Raw genomic sequence first — 12,308 nt, 5'->3', positions numbered from 1 at the left:
GGGTTTTTTTCCTGCTCTCTTGCCCGTTCTGGCCCCCTGCCAGGCTTCGTGCAAGAATTACCCTTGAGTGGTTCGACCCACCCCCCCCCTACGGTTCTAGACCTTGGACTTAGATGCAGAGAACAGTAGTGCAGAGAAGAGGACTCAATAGACCAGGCTGAATAGCACAAAATGGATGCTTTTATTTTTGAGCAGTTTGAAGCATTACAAAATACATGTCATAGGCACAGATTAAAGTAACTACAATCATGCACAAATTTATGAACTTGACTCTATGGAAATGGGGAACACACGGCACATCGTAAAAGGGGAAACACATTACGATTTCCCTTAACTCCCTCCCCTATACCTAAACTAAGTTTCGACCTGGGGAACTTGGGATCATGCTCACCACTCTCGAAATCGCGAAAAGGGGTTCGCAGCCTTTTTGACACCGCTTCCCGTCGTCACGTGGATTGGAAGCTTCTGGCGCAGTCGATATTCTCTCCTCCCTCGAGGCGGTGGGGTAGACCCAGCCTCGATGAGCGCTCATCAAGGTTGAGATCCACTAGGCCTGTCGTGGATTTTTGTTCGTGGAGTAGACCTAGATGCAGGTTATGCACATGGGAGAATCTTGTGGCATCGATCGCCGGTTCTCCAGAGGGTTTCTTCTCCGTCGGCCTGGGTCGTCGATGATCTCCCGACCCCAGTACCCGGGCCACCCTTGTCGTCTTCTCGTCGTGGCCGAGCCTTGTTTGGCTGAACACCGGCCACGTTGTCCTTTTTCCGAAACCGTCCGTCTTTAAAAAGACGAAAACGTTTTCATCGATCTGCCGAAGTAGAAGAGGCGCCGATCCGGGCACCGTCCGCCCTTCGTTCGTTCCTCGTAGAAGAAAGTTCTTGAAGAAATGGAAGCCTGAAGTCGCCCAACAAGAAGCCGTAGCAGTGAAGAAGTAACTTAGATGGACTTTCAATCCATAGTTATACTCTTTTGGGACAGTCTTATCTCCCGCCAAATCATAGTCCTGTCTTTGTATTAATTTTGGCGGGCAGAAATCTCTGCAGGGGCGCTTTGTCTTGTAACGGAGCCGGTGATAACTTAAACTGGCCTTCCTGGCCGATAATGTCTTTTAATGTCCTTTGCATTGTCACCGCGGCTCGGTTCGCATATTGATCGGTCCGGACATTTTCCTTGATGGCTGCTAAACGGTTTTTCCTTTGTACGATAAATGGGTATAAGTGTTTTTACATTGTCCGCCCATATCTTGATGGGCCCCATCCTGTACTTATAATCCATTGAATATGTATGCTGTTGCTCTGAGTTTCGGTTCCCAGATACTGGCTTTCGCGGGTTTACTGTCTTCAATCCACAAGCCTGTCTAGCTTGCAGTAACAGAAATAAACTGGTTCAGAAACTGATCACGGGGCCTGGCGGCCATTTTGTATGCCCTTTTATCAAAGGTTTTTCTGTGCAAGCTTACTTTGGTCAATAAACAGTCTTATTTTTTTATCCAGTTTTCTTGCGTGATTTTTGCTGAAAATTTTCGAATCTTACAGCAGCGGCGGCCAATACCAAGAGTATAGCTTCAAGAACATAGATGTAGTGCAGGAAGAAGTTTTAACAATCTGACATCAGTTGTCAAGGTGAGTGAGTTCATCTTCAAATGGCACATCCTACCAACTGTACCACTAGCCTCATCCACTGCTCAATTCACTGCACCCGCATCACCCACCTACCAACAATCTCTTATCAATCAATACTCAACCCTAAAATTTATATGGTTTACACTCACTCTCACACACTTAGCACTATTGCAAGCCTCACACGCACAACTCACAGCTTGTACACATTTAGCCGCTATTCAATCATGGTAGTCACATTCCCCAAAACATATTGCAGGACATTCACTGGCACACTTCCCTCTTTCTTGCAGGAGAAGGCGACGCATAACAGGAGGTAGCAGCAAAATACTGGAGGAGGATAAGCGCTCCTGCACGTTTTAACCTTCATGGAGGAGACAGTGCTGGCCATCATGGGAAGGGCCATCACTGAGGCCATGGCCACGGGTGGCACTGGAGGGAGCAATGATGAGGGTCTCTGCATACCTAATTCTCCTTCTCTCTTCCCACTTCTCCCTCATGTCACAACCGCTTCTGGTTCACAAGCTGCTGGTGGTGTAAGCACGCCCTTCTTGCTTTCCCCTCTCCCCTCACCACAACCCAACGCTTGTCCTTGTCTCATTTCAGATATCAAAGAACTGGAACCTTCCCAGACAATGGAGGAAGAGGAAGAAGACAGTGGAGATGAAGAGACACCGTCACACAATCTTACATTTGCAGCCACCAGCTCAGAGACTGACACTGTGTGTATTTCAGAGGCTAGGATAGAGGAGGGATCTGCACGTGTTGAGACAACAGGCACATGTGCGCAGGAGCCAGGAGCAGGGAAAGGATACCACAAGTGTCAGCTCCCCAGAGGGCTAGTTCTGCTGCAGAGGACTCAGATGAGGACTTCGATGGGCCAGGCTACAGAAGAAGGTTGAAGGGCATACACAACCAAATGCTTGGTGCATTGGAAAACCTGCCAGAAAGCCTGCACACAATGTCAAGGAGCATGGAGGAGTCCAATGCCAACTTGGCACAGGGCTTTGCGCAGAGCTTGGAGCCCATCCTTTCCAACATGGAGCAGGTTGTCACCTCCATCAACGTACCATGATGCAGCGTCTGATGACCGATGTCACAGTTTGCATTGCAACACAAACAGCTTCACTCAAAAGGTCTGAGCGCTGCAGTGGAATCTCAGACTGCTGCCCTGCAAGCTCAGACTGCTGCCATCGTGGCGCCGCCCTGGGAGAGTGGCAATGGCTCCATGGAAGAGGAACCTGCTCCCATACCTGCCACTCCAACAGTGCCTTGATTTTGCCTGTCAGCCAGCCAGCCTTGACTGCTGCAACCCAGGCTGACATGGTGCAGTCTGAAGCCCAGAGCTGCTCGAGGTTATCCTCCAAGGCCATCTGCAGTCACTTCAATTGGAGGCGAGCAGCCTTCCACCTCCCATGCTGCAGACACTGGGAAAGCACCCTGTAGGAGCACTAGGAAATGTTAAAGGTACACAGAAGACAGGCACTAAGGGTATGCACAAGGGTGATTCGCTTCATTTTGTATGCATTATTTACTGAGTGAATTGATAAATTTGCATTTAAATTTACATTTGCTGGTGGGTTTTATTTCTGTGTTGTTAGAAAGAGGATGATGTGATGGTCAGGGATAGAGGAAAGATAAAGAGGGTGGGGCAAGAATTGGTGAGCTCTATAATGTTACTTGTGGCAGCATGACTCTCAGTGAAGGCCTGCTGTGCATGTATACGTGAGTTCCTGACCAGACTCATGAGCCATGCCATGAGGGGATAACCCTTGTCGCCCAGTTGCCAGCCTTTGACTTGCTGTGTTGGTTCAAATAGAGGTGGCACAGAGGACAGCCACGGAATCAAGGAATTGTGACTGCTGCCAGGATAACGAGCATTCACCTGCATGATGCGCTACCTGTGATCGCACACTCGCTGCACATTGAGGAAGTGAAATCTCTTTCTGTAGATGAATATGGCTGAATGCAGATGAGGAGCATGCAAGGCAATATGCATGCAGTCAGTGGTACCCTGCACCATGGGGAAACCTGCAATCCATGCAAACCCTTATGCTCACTCTGCCTGCTTGACACTGGCAGGAGGCGATGAGATGAATGTATTTCTCATTGTATGGAGAACCTCAGTGACCTCCCTTATATAGCAATGCACTGCAAACTGTTGCTTATATCTCCAGCAGCAGCCTGAAAGGAGCTAGAGGTATAAAAACTAAGAGCCATGGTCACCTTGACAACCATAGGCAATGCTATCCTTGCCCTGCTTTGAGGCTGCAGCAGTTGACAGATTTATAGGAACATAGGAACAGGAGGAGGCCATTGAGCACCTCCAGCCTGTTCCGCCATTCAATGAGATCATGGCTGATCTGCATATACCCGCCTTTGGCACATATCCCTTAATACCTAAGGTTAACAAAAAGCTATCAATCTCAGATTTAAAATTAACAATTGATCTAGCATCAATTGCCTTTTGCGGAAGAGAGTTCCAAACTTCTATCACCCTTTGTGCATAGAAATGTTTCCTAATTTCACTCACAACCTCTTTTGTGAAGCAAAGACATCTCATACATTGGTGCTTGCTGAGGTTCAGGTAAGAGAATTGCTCCCTGAAGACTCTCGGCGAATATGGCCTCCTGCTGAGAGCCCTTCTCCCCCTACTCTTCCTTCCCTCTTCTAGCAGCTTGTCCTGCTTTGCATGGCCTCTCTTCATTCTTCCAGTTATGTGCAATTCCCAGAGGTAGCCCTACCAAGCCACCCATGCCTGGAAGCAACTTCATTCAGTAAGTATTTTAAATGACAAAAAAATGCTGCCAGAGCAGCCAGATCACTCCCTGTAGAGTACTAAAACTTTAGCCAAGTATAGGAAACCTCCAAAATTGTACCAGCAGCCAGAATAAATAATCCAGCAACTAACCTGTAAGTACTCCAAGAGCCCTTTAAATAGCACTGATGGAGGGTCCATCATGTTGTTTAATGTTGTATTCAGCTGTGCGAGATTGGCTGGAATGTGAGTTGCAAAATGGCAGTGGTGGCCTCAAATCAGTGTTGCATGTTGATACGTGTCAGGATCTCACTGCTCTGCATGCAGCCAGTGGTCATTAGGTGCACACGCATGTGCAACCCCTTTACCAAGATGGCATCCTGCGCAGTTCCTGTCTGATGTATGCACACCATTGTGGACCCCATTTTGAAATCATAAATAGCAGCAAAGTGCCTAAAAAATGGGTGCTACACAGCCCAATTTAATCCCTTTCATCTTTGACAAGCTTATCACAACAACAATAAAAAAAGAAATTTCTGTACGTTCACGGGATATGGGCAAGGCCAACATTAATTGCCCATCCCTACTTGCCCTTGAGAAGGTGGCGGCGAGCTGCCTTTTTGAACCACTGCAGTCCGTGCGGTGAAGGTACTCCCACCGTGCTGTTAGGCAGGGAGTTCCAAGATTTTGACCCAGCGACGATGAAGGATCGGCGATCTATTTCCAAGTCAGGATGGTGTGTGACTTGGAGGGGAACTTGGAGGTGATGGTGTTCCCATGCGCCTGCTGCCCTTGTCCTTCTAGGTGGCAGTGGTTGTGGGTTTGGGAGGTGCTGCCAAAGAAACCTTGGCAAGTTGCTGCAGTGCATCTTGTAGATGGTACACACTGCCGCCACGGTACGCCGGTGGTGGAATGAGTGAATGTTTAAGGTGGTGGATGAGGTGCCAATGAAGCGGGCTGCTTTGTCCTGGATGGTGCCAAGCTTCTTGAGTATTGTTGGAGCTGCACTCATCCAGGCAAGTGGAGATTATTCCATCAAACTCCTGACTTAAGCCATGGTGGAAAGGCTTTGGGGAGTCAGGAGGCGAGTCACTTGCTGCAGAATACCCAGCCTCTGACTGCTCTTGTTGTCACAGTATTTATGTGGCTGGTCCAGTTAAGTTTCTGGCCAATGGTGACCCCCAGGATGTTGATGGTGGGTGATTTGGCAATGGTAACACAGTTGAATGTCAAGGGGCCGTGGTTAGACTCTCTTTTTGGAGATAGTCATTGCCTGGCACTTGTGTGGCGCGAATGTTACTTGCCACTTATCAGCCAAAGCCTGAATGTCATCCATTATCTGAGGAGTTGAATTTATATAGAGCCTTTAATGTAGTAAAACATCCCAAGCTGCTTCACAGGAGCATTATCAGATGCCGAGCCACATAAAGAGATATCAGGACAGGTGGCCAAAAGCTTGGTCAAAGAGGTATATTTTAAGGAGCGTCTTAAAGGAGGAGAGAGTTGTGGAGAGGCGGAGGGGGTTAGGGAGGGAATTAGAGCGCTTAGGGACGAGGCAGCTGAAGGGACAGCCACCAATAGTGGAGCAAAGGAAATCGGCGATGCGCAGATGCCAGAATTGGAGGAGAGCAAAGATCCCGGCGTGTTGTAGGGCTGGAGGAGGTTACAAAAATAGGAAGGGGTGAGGCCATGGAGGGATTTGAAAACAAGGAAGAGAATAATAAAACCGGGCATTGCCGGACCAGGAGCCAATATAGGTCAGCGAGCACAGGGGTGACGGTGAGTGTACTTGGTCCTAGTTAGGATACAAGCAGCAGAGTTTTGGTAGCAAAAAATGGATGATAACAAATTGGCAGCACATTTTACACAAAATGGTGCACTCCACGTGCCCAAATTTCCAACGTCCAATTCCACGAGTGGAACACATTTGAAAAGTTACACCCGTAAGACTTTTTTCTCCCTGAATTGGACTTCTTACAAGGAGCACTAATGCCAAGAAAAATAATATATTGTAGGAACTGTAGTGTATGTACCTTTAAGAGAGAAATTCTTTTACAGCTCCTGTATACTGTAGTACCGGCAGTGACCACACCTGTATATAAGCCTTGAGCATGCCTCTGTACCCCCAGTCTTAAGACTACCCTACTCCAGTAAACACCTGTTGATTGTTAAGTTACAGCATCCGTGTAGTTATTGAAAAACATCATACTCTCAGAATCACAGATCTAACAGTGGCGACGAGTGTCGATTCGAATCTACCTGCAACTCTGCATTTCCCTTCGAGGATTCGCTCCGGGAGGGCGGTGGAAGTAAGTCGAGGCCAGAAGCACGGGCGTCGACCACGAGCAACCGCCCAGCCGTCCAGCAGAGAGTGAACATCGCAGGGGAGGCTGTTGCGAGCCGGGCTTGGTTCCCCAGCCACGACGAGCAGCAACAGACTGACAACAGGTACAGCGCAGACCCTTCCCGGACAGCGGCGGCTGGAGCCAACCTACGGCAGAGAAAAAGCCGAGCAGCGTCGAAGGGGTAAGAGAGAGGGTGAAGCGCACAGGGCGCAGCCGGGGGTTGAAAACCGAGTGGCGTCGAGGAAAAACAAAACGGAGAGAGAGAGAGGGTAAAGAGGACCGAGCGGCGGAAACGGGAAAGGCGCACAAAAAAAAACGCGCAGAGCACAGCCAGGGCTCAAGGGCTGAACAGTGTCCGCGGGGAGAAGAAAGGAGAGCGCGGGAGACGCCATTGAGCCGCGGAGAAGAAGGAAGAGCGCAGGAGACGCCGTTTTTAGAAGCCGCAGCGGAGAAGAAGGGCGAGCGTGGGAAGAAAGGAAAGCGCGGGAGACGCCATTTTGTGCCAGCGGAGAAGAAGGGAGAGTGCGGGAGATGCCATTTTTGACAGTTAAATCACACCCAGGGATGCCGAAGAGTGGCAGTATCTCTACGTTCAACAATGAAGTCGAAGATTGGGCGACATATGTGGAACATATTGAGGTGTACTGCAGGGCGAATGAAGTGCCAGATGCAAGGAAAGCACTGGTTTTGTTAAATTCCATGGGTGCAAAAACTTATGGCTTACTGCGAAACCTAATAACCCCAGACAAGCCCATGAATAAGAATTTCGAAAGCATAGTAGAAATCCTACAGGACCACTTAAACCCCACACCGCTGCTGATAGCAGAAAGATTTAAGTTCCATAAAAGGAACCAACATAAAGACGAAAGCAATGCTGAGTACTTAACGGAACTGCGCAAGCTATCAAAACACTGCCAGTTTGGAGTGGGACTAGCAGATACGTTAAGGGACAAGTTTCTGTGTGGGCTTCAAAGTGAAGGAACCCAGAAACGGCTTCTATCAGAAAAGGATCTTACGCTGGACAAGGCTTTCAGCACGGCAGTATCACACGAAGCAGCCGCAAGGGGTGCTGCAGAGATACAACGGAAACCGCAAGAATATGGCACCAATGAAATGTCCTATGGAACAGGGAAGTGTTATCACTGCGGCAGAACAACACACGACCAGAAGGATTGTTGGTTCAAGGACCAAGTGTGCAGACAGTGTGGAAAAGCAGGACACATAGCAAGAGTCTGCAGGTCTGGGAAGAAAACCAACAGCAAGAAATCTCCACAGGAGAAGTACAAAAAGGTACATAAGGTGATGGACAGCAGTTCAGACAAACAGAAAAGTGATACAGACTCTGGAAGCAAGGAGCTGGGTTGTCTAAAGCTACATGAGGTAACCAAAATGGAGGATCACCAGACTATCTGGGTTACACTCAAGATAGACGGAGTCAAAGTGAAAATGGAATTGGACACAGGATCAGCCCTAACAGTTATAAACCAGAGGGACTACAAGCGGCTATTTTCACATATACCCTTGAAAGCTACAGAGATTGCCTTAAAGACGTACACGGGGCAAAAAGTCTACCCAAAAGGAAAAATAAGGGTGAAAGTGATATACTAAGGCCAGGAAATACCTAAAATGGACCTATATGTATTGCCAGATGGAGGACCACCACTACTAGGACATGAATGGATCCGGAAGATACAATTAGATTGGCATTCCTTACAGGCACTGAAGGTTGAGGCCAAAAAGGATGAAGACGTCACACCTGGACGACTGTCAAAAATGCTAACTGACACAAAAGAAGTGTTCCAGGAGGGACTCGGAACACTAAAAGGCATAACAGCAACGATTAAAATAGAGGAAAATGCAAGCCCAAAGTTTCTTAAGGCCAGACCAGTGCCTTATGCGATCCGACCAGCTGTCGAAGCAGTGCTCGAAGGGTTGGAACGTGCAGGAGTACTGTCCAAAGTAGACTGGAGCGAGTGGGCTACACCCATCATTCCTGTAATGAAGAGGTCATTGAGTGATATGCCTGGGGAACCAAAGAAGGTCCGCATCTGTGGGGATTTTAAGGTGACAGTGAACCCAGTCCTTCACACGGTACAATATCCGCATCCACGAATTGAGGATATTTTCGCCTCGCTATCTGGAGGTAAACGCTTCGCCAAAATTGATCTAGCCCAGGCGTACTTGCAAATGGAGGTAGAAGAAGCCTCGAAACAATACCTCACGATCAACACTCATAAAGGTCTCTACCAATACAACCGGCTGGTGTTCGGGGTAGCATCAGCTCCGGCTATTTGGCAAAGGGCGATGGATCAAGCCCAGCAAGGGATTCCAGGGACCCAGTGTTATTTGGACGACATCCTGGTCACGGGCGAAAATGACAGTGATCACCTCGCCCACTTGGAGAAGGTGCTCACTAGATTAAAGGAATATGGGCTATGAGCTAATCGCCACAAGTGCGAGTTTTTCCAGAAGCAGATCTCGTATTGTGGCCACGTTATTGTTAGATCCGTGATTCTGAGAGTATGATGTTTTTCAATAACCACACGGATGCTGTAACTTAACAATCAACAGGTATTTACTGGAGTAGGGTAGTCTCAAGAATGGGGTACAGAGGCATGCTCAAGGCTTATATACAGGTGTGGTCACTGCCGGTACTACAGTATACAGGAGCTGTAAAAGTAGTTCTCTCTTAAAGGTACATACACTACAATTCCTCCCCTTTCAGATTAGTAGTACCCATAATATTCAAATAACAATTAACACTTTAACATGTACATTCAACAACAATAGTCCATTTATAGATTCAGTCTTTGGGGCGGCTTCCTGATCCTTTCGGGATAGCGCCTTTCCTGAGGTTCTTGTTCTTGGTGCGGAGGCGATTCTGGACCCTTTTTATCGGTTAGTGCATCAGGTTCCACTGCTACTGGTTCGGAGGTAGATGCTACCGGTATGTCGGGTTCATCGCCAGGTACGCAAGTCATGGGGTTGACTCGTTCCTGTGACGCTAAGATCTGATCAACGTGGCATCTCACAATGTTCTCCCCGACATCCACTGTGTACATTAATGGCCCCTGCCTTGTGCATATCGTTCCGGGTTGCCATTTCCCTGTTCGGTAGTCACGGGCCAAGACTGGTTGTCCTACGTTGAAGCTCCTTGTCGGCTTCTCATTGATGTACTGGAATTGTTTATCTTCAACATTTCTTTGCACATTTGGTCTGAGCAAGTCCAGACGAGATCTCAACCTTCGGTTAAAGAACATCATGGCCGGGGTCTGGTTGGTAACTGCATGTGTCGCGTTTCGGTAGGCTAATAAGAAATTGTCCACCTTATGCTGTAGTGGAATTTCATCGTCGCACATGGCCTTTATCGCCTTCTTAAAGGTTTGTATGAACCTCTCAGCCAATTCATTTGTGGCTGGATGATACGGGGCGGATGTGTAATGCCTTACCCCATTCCTTCTCATAAATTTTCAAAACTCTTCGGACACAAACTGTGGTCCATTATCAGAGCAAATCTGCTCTGGCAAGCCGTTTCTGGCAAATATGGTCCGTAGGACTGCAATCGTTTTCTCTGTAGTGGTTGAGGACATTTTTTTCACCTCAGGCCACTTCGAATGAGCATCCACTGCTATTAAGAACATTGAGTCCATGAATGGACAAGCGAAATCAATATGCACCCGTTGCCATGGAGAGGAGGGCCACTCCCATGGGTGTAGAGGGGCATGTGGTGGTGCATTTTGGACCTTCTGGCATCCTGAGCAGCTCTTGGTTAGGTCTTCGATTTGTTGATCGATTCCCAGCCACCACACATAAGCCCTAGCAAGGCTTTTCATTTTCACTCCCCCCAGATGACCTTCATGTAGCTCATTTAGCACTCTCTCCCTTAACTTGGGTGGAATCACCACTCTGGATCCACACATCACTGTCCCCTGGCATACTGACAGCTGTTCTTTTCTGGATGAGAATGCTGGCAACAGTGAGTCGCCATGTGTTGGCCATCCCCTCACTGTCAAATCATATACCCGAGACAGCGTCGGATCATTGCGGGTCTCTTTCTCTATATCCGCGTTAGTTACTGGCAATCGTTCAATTATTGACGAATAAAATATCTCGATAGGGTCCACTGCTGGTGCTTCCTCCACAGTAGGCAGTGGCAGGCGCGATAGCCCATCAGCGTTTCCATGCTGTTTCGTGCCTTTATATTCTATTTCATATTGATTCGCCCCTAGAAACAGGGACCATCTTTGTAACCGTTGTGCAGTCATCACTGGAACGCCCTTCTTAGGATTAAAGATGGAGACAAGTGGCTGGTGGTCAGTCAGCAAGGTGAACTTCTGCCCATGCAGACAGTGGTTGAATTTTTTTACTCCCCATAGTAGGCTGAGGGCCTCCCTGTCAATCTGGGCATAGTTGCGCTCGGCTGAGGTTAGTGACCGAGACGCAAAGGCTACTGGCCTCTCCAACCCGTCTGGGAATTTGTGCGACAGCACCGCTCCAATATCATAGGGTGATGCATCACATGCCAAATGAATTGGTAGTGCTGGGTTGAAATGGGCCAACACCTCTTTTGATGTGATCAATTCTTTACGCTTCTGGAAAGCTCGTCTACGTTCGTCATTCCACTTCCATGGTACCCCTGTTTGCAGTAGGGTGTTCAGTGGGTGTAATACCGTGGACAAATTTGGTAAGAACTTATGGTAGTGGTTTACCAGCCCGAGGAACGACCTCAGTTGTGACACATTTTCCGGTGCTGGAGCCTTGACTACTGCCTCAATCTTTTCAGGGGACTTATGTAACCCCTCTTCATCGATGATGTGGCCACAATACGAGATCTGCTTCTGGAAAAACTCGCACTTGTGGCGATTAGCTCGTAGCCCATATTCCTTTAATCTGGTGAGCACCTTCTCCAAGTTGGCGAGGTGATCACTGTCATTTTTGCCTGTGACCAGGATGTCATCCAAATAACACTGGGTCCCTGGAATCCCTTGCAGGACTTGATCCATCGCCCTTTGCCAAATAGCCGGAGCCGATGCTACCCCGAACACCAGCCGGTTGTATTGATAGAGACCTTTATGAGTGTTAATCGTAAGGTATTGTTTTGAGTCTTCTTCTACCTCCATTTGCAAGTACACCTGGGCTAGATCAATTTTGGTGAAGCGTTTACCTCCAGATAGCGAGGCGAAAATACCCTCAATTCGTGGAAGCGGATATTGTAAAGTGTGAAGGACTGGGTTCACTGTCACCTTAAAATCCCCACAGATGCGGACCTTCTTTGGTACCCCAGGCGTATTACTCAACGACCTCTTCATTACAGGAATGATGGGTGTAGCCCACTCGCTCCAGTCTACTTTGGACAGTACTCCTGAATGTTCAAACCCTTCCAGCTCTGCTTCGACAGCTGGTCTGATCGCATAAGGCACTGGTCTGGCCTTAAGAAACTTTGGGCTTGCATTTTCCTCTATTTTAATCGTTGCTGTTATGCCTTTTATTGTTCCGAGTCCCTCCTGGAACACTTCTTTTGCGTCTGTTATCATTTTTGACAGTCATCCAGGTGTGACGTCGTCATCCTTTTTGGCCTCAACCTT

General features: G+C 48.2%; 1 pseudogene; it reads left to right on the top strand.

The window, feature by feature from the left end:
• LOC147117026 (uncharacterized) overlaps positions 1-12,308 on the top strand; it is a 62,472-nt pseudogene that overhangs the window by 25,021 nt on the left and 25,143 nt on the right.

This window comes from Somniosus microcephalus, chromosome 5 (genome assembly GCF_052327205.1).
Source record: "Somniosus microcephalus isolate GS21.2 chromosome 5, FLI_Smic_1.0, whole genome shotgun sequence".
Lineage (NCBI taxonomy): Eukaryota > Metazoa > Chordata > Chondrichthyes > Squaliformes > Somniosidae > Somniosus > Somniosus microcephalus.
The sequence above is the reverse complement of the archived record's forward strand: the minus strand, read 5'-3'. Positions and strand labels throughout refer to the sequence as shown.